This window comes from Myodes glareolus, chromosome 25, assembly GCF_982192425.1.
Source record: "Myodes glareolus chromosome 25, mMyoGla1.1, whole genome shotgun sequence".
Lineage (NCBI taxonomy): Eukaryota > Metazoa > Chordata > Mammalia > Rodentia > Cricetidae > Myodes > Myodes glareolus.
The window spans coordinates 46,641,838-46,649,905 of record NC_142050.1 but is presented as its reverse complement, the minus strand read 5'-3'; positions in this window follow the sequence as shown (position 1 = coordinate 46,649,905).

The window sequence follows — 8,068 nt, the reverse complement described above, 5'->3', positions numbered from 1 at the left end:
TTTACTATCATCATCTCATCACACAGGAGGCAGAGTAAACTCTGTGAACTCTGGAAGTTGGAGAATAGCACGAGTTTCTGCTGCATTTTGTCAAGTTTTTCTCATAAGATTTTCATCTTTTATGATTATGTGAGAGACTAGCTTCTTTTATTTGATAGATGGGCACATGTTTTTTCTAGTTCGTCTAGCTGTACAGCTTTGACAATGGAAGCAGGTTAGATTTCAACATAGAAATTTTCTGCCTTTTTATTTTACCTTTGATTGCTGTTAAGTGCCGTCTAGTTGGTTCATGGTGTTTCATGAGCACTTTTCTAACTCTTTTGTTTTTTGTGTCTTGTTTTATTTTGTTTTTTGAGGAAGGCTTTCTTTATGTAACATCCCTGATGCTTGCTTGATAAATGAGGCAGGGCTTGAACTCACTGATATCCTCCTGCCTCAGCATCCCAAGTGCTAGGATTACAAGTATTATGTCACCACTGCTTGGCTTTTCTTAATTCTTTTTTGCGGTTGTTGGTGGTGGTATTTTGCTTTCTTGTTTTTCAAGACAGGGTTTCTCTGTAGCTTTGGAGCCTGTCCTGGAACTAGCTCTTTTTTTTTTCTTTTTGGTTTTTTCAAGATATGGTTTCTCTGTAGCTTTGGAGCCTGTCCTGGAAATAGACCTTGTAGATCAAGCTGATCTCAAACTCACAAAGATCCACCTGTCTCTACCTCCCGAGTGCTAGGATTAAAGGTGTGTGCCACCAGCACCAGGCAGGACTAACTCTTGTAGTACCAGGCTGGCCTCAAACTCACAGAGATCTGCCTGCCTCAGCCTCCCAAGTCCTGGGAATATATGTGCCAAGCTAGATTTTTTCCTAATTCTTAAATTGAAAGATCCTAGAATTTCTAAGGCCATGAGGGAAGTCCCCAGACTCATTAATCCAGGCCAGCAGATGCAACAGCAGGAGGTTTATTTCGGTAGTGTCATCGGATGACTCAGGGCTCCAGGGGGAGACTGAGCACCCCAGCAAAATTTCAGCAAGCTTATATAGACAAAATTAATTACGTAATTGGCAGTTTTCAGAGCATAAAGATCACTGGTTATTTTAAACAGATCAGACAGTGATAATGAACAATGTTGTTAGCTCATGCTATTTCCTAGATGTTTCATTTTGGCCCTGAAATTTCCAACTAACATTCTAAGTTTGGCACATGTGCCAACCATAGATATCCTGTTCTACCAAGCAAATGGGATGTTCTCATTAGAACAGGCCAGCTTCAGGTCCTGGGGGTCTCAACGGTCTTCCACCAAAACAGGATGTTCTATGAGAGCAGCTGGCTGCAGGTTCAAACAGGATGTTCTCATGGGAGCAGGCCAGCTGCAGGTTCTGAGGGGGGTCCTGAGGGTCTTTCAATGCTAGGTAGGAAGTTATCCTGGAGAAAGGATAAGACGCCATGACCTTCCCCATAGAGAGGGAGCATTCTGAGGGGAACAGGTTGGGAAGGCAAGAGTAAGATAAGAAACCTTAATTTCAAGTGCTGCCTACATCCCAAAAGTCCTTTCCCCAAAGTCAGGCATTTAGATAAGAAAGGGTCTCCATTCACTCCCTCTTGAGGAATTTCAGGCCTTGGCATTAACATTTGACTGGGGCCTATTGGCAAGGTCAATGCTAGCTACACTCCTCCTCCTCCAGGGACCTGAAGCCACACCCCAGTTCACTTCTGCTGGCAGCCATTGGAATTCATTCTCAGGTCCTGCAGCCTCTTCAGGCCACAGACCATTTCTTTTAGAAATCCCTGCCCCAACACCCATATATGTCAAATAAATACTCACCAGCAGAAGCTCAAAAGCAGCTTCTCAAAAATTTGTTGGATTTTTTTTCTCCTCGAGACAGGGTTTCTCTGAGACAGGGTTTTCCTCGATGTCTGGCCTTGAATACAGAGAGACCTGCATGCCTTCTTTGTAAAGTTTTGGGGTTATATTCTTGTGCCTCCAACAACCAGTTCATGTCTTTTTTTCAATGCCAGGTTATTTAGTTTGATTTTAGTAAATTTTCCGAAATTGTATACTCCCTTTTAAAACCAAATCCACTGATTTACATTAGCAATTGACTTGCTGTTGAATTTGGCATAATTTTCCAGCTAATCTGGGACAGGTCTGTGTTTAGATTAGAAGCCAGCCCTGTATCTCCTTGCTGAGTCCCTTCTGTTCACCTGGTCCTGTCACTCACACCTCACCAGCCAATCAGAGCCTCCAACAGACCTGCCAGTCAGATGGGAGGGCTCTTCCGGGAGCCGACTTCCATTCTGGTTCAGCTCTCTTGGGCACAGCAGCTCAGGCTCTCTTGTGGGCAGATAGTGTGTCAGCTGGGCAGCTGCAACATGGTGAGTGAGGGGTTTCTCTCCACAGATGGGAGGAGTGGCCAGGGATGGCGAGAAAGGGGTCACTGTACTTAAAGTAGGTGGAGTGTCCGCTGAGGCTCCCAGGTGGTGTGGTGACTGGATGGGAACCAGTGGACAGACACAGAGTTTAGCGTCTTCCTGCCTCAGTATTCCTAAACCTGCAGCTCTCTGCTGGCAGCCTCTGAATCTCTTCACTGCCCGGCTGTGTATGCATAGAGCAGAGCGTCAGGAGCCGCAGATGGTGGTGTCTGAGGTGCTTATTTTTTTCGCATGTGCAGTGAGATCACCTCATTTGCCAAACGGGGAGACCCCTGGTCTCTCCTGGGTCTTCAGAAGTTCTGTACTTTTAACATTTAGGTTTGAGATCCATCTGTAGTTAATTTTGTATGGCTTGTAAACGGTTTCTCCTGTGTAGAGTAGTGCTCCACTACTAAAATGTGATGTAGACGAGTATAGTTGATAATAGAATTAATGGTATAAAGATTTACTGGTTCTTAGGAGACATTAAGTCACACAAAGTAGAATCTAAGTGAGGGTGGGCTGCATCTCAAATATCCAAAGATGTAGAGATAAGTATCCTGAGTTGCAGATGTTGTTCATCAGGATTAATTAGTCATTAAGGTATATTCCTATAACAAATGAGAAAACCATGATTTACAACCAGCCAGAAGACCCACTTCCCCTTCAGAGGCCTCTGACCTGCTACTCAGGGCCATTATGGGGTCACAACTTGTGTCCCAGGAGAGTATAACAATTTCAGAACAGCTGTATTTTTCAACTCTTAGGAAAGTATTTGTGACTAAGTGTCCCCTGTGCTGATTTGAGGTAGACTTGAATCCTGTGTGCAACCCCATAGGGCATTGCCCTTACTATCCTCTTGGCTAACCATAATACATTCTTAGATTACAAGTATGCTGCACCATGGAGATCTAAAATTACCAGCTTGAGTCATACAGTGGGACTGTACATTGCAGTAACAATAAAAGGATTTGCATGTGGAACATGGCTTCTCCCTTCAGACCACAAAAGTAGGAATGATGTATTGTGTATGCTGGAGGGGGTCAACACACGCAACAATAGCTAGATCTTAGACTGAAGTTTAAGACTGTGGGCTGCAGGGGTGTCCATTACAAAGAAGGACCTGATGGGGCACAGTGAGTGTCTTAATGTGTAATTCCCATCATACACTAATTCCTTCCTTGTGAATGAAGACAGACACTGGTGGGTGTACAGTTTAGGGAGGAGAGCTTGAACTCCTAAGTATTTAGTTTCCAATTAGTGAATCCCATGCAGATATGTTCAATCCTGGTTGACACAGTGAAGTCAATTCAGATGTTTGCAACACAGGCCATTGGCTGTAAATCCATGTGTCAGCCTACAGCACTCAGCAGCTAACATTTTATATGGGACAAAGTCATGTATTTTCTTTTTTATGGCAATCTCCCTACCAGGGAAGTGCTTACTTTGTTTCAAAATCATGGGGTCTCTCTGGAATAAATATCAGTACCTGGAGGTTCTGAAACAACAATTTAAGGATCACTTTGAGGTAATTTTGTGAAAATTGTGGTCTTTGCTTATTTAATTTCTATATACATAGTATCATAGGTAGCTGGATAACATTGGTAAAGATCACATGTTTCCTGACAAAGTTTCCTTTGGTATTTTGATTAATTGCTGACTATATTTTCCTGCCGTTGATGTTGGCTTTTTTTCACCATTCTCTTTATTCTTTCCCAAATATCATACACATTCTTGATTGATCAGCTTTGTGGTAATTTTTTTCCCTGAGTCAGGGTTTCTCTGTAGCTTTGGAGCCTGTCCTGGAACTCTCTCTGTAGACCAGACTGGCTTCAAACTCACAGAAATCCTCCTGTCTCTGCCTCCTGCATGCTGGGATTAAAAGTGTGTGCCACCACTTCCCAAAAGAAGTCATATCATGTCAGTCTGTGTACTATTTTTCATGATCCCATTGATTATGTGTGTTTCTAATACGAATGTAGTATTATAATCAGTTTTTGTGTTATAAATTGTTGGGAAATGCCATTGTCCTATAATCATTTATGGTGCAAATTTAACATATACATTATCTTACTATGGATGCTTCATGTTTCCAAGGATAATTTATTTGCTTCTTTATTTATTTATATTTTGTTTCTCTTGTTGATAGTCTGTGAGAGACTTTTGGTTTATTGGATAAACAGTATTATGGATGTTGGCAGGTGGCTCAGCGAATATTCATTTTGGAGGTGACCTGAGTTCAGATATCTACACTTAAATTGTGAGGCGCATAAGTCTACCATATCCGGTCCTGAACATCTGAACCCCTCTTTTTTGTGTTACTTGTATACATATGGAAGATCTTTTCACTCTTGCACAAACATATGCAAAAATAGCAATAAACCTGTTTTCAAAAGTGCTTGTCACTTATAAAGCTATAGAGTAAAACAAGTTGCTTTAGGTGTTCACTGATTCTTTAAAAATCTGTTATCTTGTGTTTTGTTTTAAAAAAGGTTTTCTTTTCCTCACTCTGATTGCAGATGTACAGGCAATCAGCAGGAGCAAAATGGTGTCTAAATTATCCTAACAGACATACTTTTCTTTATTATAAGATAATGAAATATTTTTTAGTAGTCAAAATTATTTACTGCTGAGTAAAACACTAATGTGTATTTGTTCCACACCTTCTTTAGCCATTCTTCTCTTGAGGGCTACCTATATTGTTTCCATGTTTTGGCTATTACAAATAGTGCTGCTATGAAAATAGTTGAAGAAATGCTTTTGTGGTATGATAGGGCATCTCTTGGGTATATTCCCAAGAGTGGAATTGTTGGGTCCTGAGGGAGGTTGACTCTCAGTTTCCTGAGAAACCTCAACACTGATTTCCAAAGTAGCTGTACAAGTTTGCATCCCACCAACAATGGATGAGTGTTCCCCTTATTCCACATCCTCTCCAGCATAGGCTATCATTGGTGCTTTTGATTTTAGCCATTCTGACAGGTGTAAGATAGTATCTCAGAGTTGTTTTGATTTGCATTTCTCTGATTGCTAAGGAGGTGGAGCATGACCTTATCTGTCTTTTGGCCATTTGAACTTCTGTTGAGAATTCTCTTCTCAGTTCAGTACCCCATTTTTAATTGGGTTAATTAGAGTTTTAGTGTCTAGTTTCTTGAGTTCTTTGTATATTTTGGAGATCAGACCTTTGTCTAATGAGGGGTTGGTGAAGATCTTCTCCCAATCAGTAGGTTGCATTTTTTTCTTAATGACAGTGTCCTTTGCTTTGAACCTTCTCATTTTCAGTAGGCCCCATTTATTCAATGTTGATCTTATTGTCTATGCTACTGGGGTTCTACCTATTATTTTCTACAAAGTTAAGACATGAGAAGGTTTCAAGTGAATCTCTCCAATTTTGGTGAAACAGCCCTCCTCACCTGGCTATTATCTATTGTTGATAAAAGATAAAGAACTGAAGTGTATAGGGTGAGTGCTGGTCAGTGATTTCATAGAGTTTGATTTTGGTTAGAATCTTGTAGTTTTTATTTATAGGACCATAATGTGTCTTTGTGTTGTTGTTTGTCAGGGCTAACCTTCTATGTTTTTGATTTTGTTAATTGTTATTTAAGTATATTGCTCATTTTCTGAAAAATAATGATTTCACCAATTTTGTTTTCAGGTTTCTCATGTTATGAGTTCCTTGTGTTTTTGTTGGTTTGGGAAGTTTATGTAGAGAAACAATTTTAGTTTTCTCTTCCTTATCTTAGATATTTGCCTCTTTCGATTTCCTGGCATATATATGTTATTATTTGTGTTTTTGCTGCTTAAAGATTCTAAGGCAATGTACTTATCATGTTTAAATACTTTTTATATATTTTATCTTTTCCTTTTAATTTTCTTCAGCTATCTGCATGACATAGGTTAGAGTGATCTGAGAATATACCAATTGAGAATATGCCTAGATCAGAATACCTGATTAAGGTGTTTGATAAAGATTGTGTGATTTTGATTGATATAGGAAGGCTCTTCCACTGAGTTGGCAATATCTCTGAGCAAGCAGCCCTGAATAGATAGGAGAGCTAGTTGAGCACAAGGCAGTGACAAAGCAAGAGGGAAAGCCAGAAAACAATGGTTCCACATATTTTGCCTTTAGTTATTAGCTTGAGTATCCATCCTTCACTGTCATAAGGAGGAATTATGAAATAAGGTTAACAACCAAATAAACATGTTCATTACCTGAGTTGCTTTTGATTGCATAATTTAATTACAGCAACAGAGAAGAAAGTCAGAACAAAAATGGGACTCAAATGGGATTTTGTTACTACCAAAGACCTGGGAATGTTGACTCTGAGAAGAATGCTCAAGATATCAGAAAACTGGACAAAGAGCTTAATCAGTTGTTCTTGTAGAACATAGAAGATGGGACTGTTGAGAGTAGTGACAGACAGTGGAGGTCAAGGTCATAGAATTTTAGTGGGCAGTAGGCTCTTCAGGGAACCATGCAGTTGGCCCTACCTAACTAGATTGAGAGAACTGTTTCCTAGGTTTCTCAGGTTAAAGTTCATGGTTCCTGGGTCACAATATACCTCCTAGTTCCTAACAGACTTTTACATTTCCTCAGGCAGTAAACATTCAGGCTGATTTGTGCTTCTTTGTATGATCCCTTAGTAGTCAAGAAATCATGAAGGCTTAACAGGAAAATTGAACTTAGACATTAATCTTGTGTATGCTGTATAGCTTGTAGACTTCATTATATCCTGGTATAGACAGAGATTGCTTGTACATTTCCCAACTGACCAGACTTATAATAATTTTATACAAAGATTGTATTAATTATAAGACTGCATATCCAATAGTTTAGGCTTATTAAGTAATTTTCCCATCTTAAATTAAGCCATTTTTATCAATCTGTGTATCGTCACATGGCTGTGACCTGCCAGTAAGGTTCCATCCAGCATCTGTCTCCTTCAGTGGCTACATGTCATCTCCCTTACTCTGCCTTTTTTTTCTCCTCTTTTGCTGCTTGGAATTCCCCCCTTGTTCTATTATGTGCTGCCATAGGCCCAAAGCAGTTTTTTTTTGTATTAACCAATGGGAATAAAACATATTCAGAGCTTACAGAGGGGAATTCCACAACATCCTGGAAGTTACAACGGTTAATACTGATGACTTGTTCAGGTCTACAGTGAAATAAACTAGAAGAAGATGACAAGTGTAGCTGTAAGTTTCGCTCCCGTCTGCCAGCTCCCAAATAACCATTTAGAGGCTATATTAATATAAATATTTGGCCAATGACTCAGACTATTACTAGCTAACTCTTACAATTAAATTAACCAATATTTTGTATATATCTGCTTTGCTACCTGAGTCATGAGTTGTTACCTCCCATCTTGTTCCTTTTGCAGCTGTTGGAATCTCCTTGACTTCACCTTCTTTCTCTCTGTATCTGTTTGGATTTCGTAGCTAGCTATAGTCTGCCCTGTCATAGGCTAAAACAGCTTTATTCATCAACCAATAAAAGCAACATATATTTGCAGCATTCAGAGGAACTATGCACATCAGAAAAGTGTGTTTTGATAAGAAAAACAATACTAGGTAGTTTCAGATGGCAGTCCAGTGGTTAAAAGGATGCAGAGTTAGTTTGTCAAGAATTTTAGCACCATTTAAGAGAAGAGCCTGGCTGTACATTTGAAAC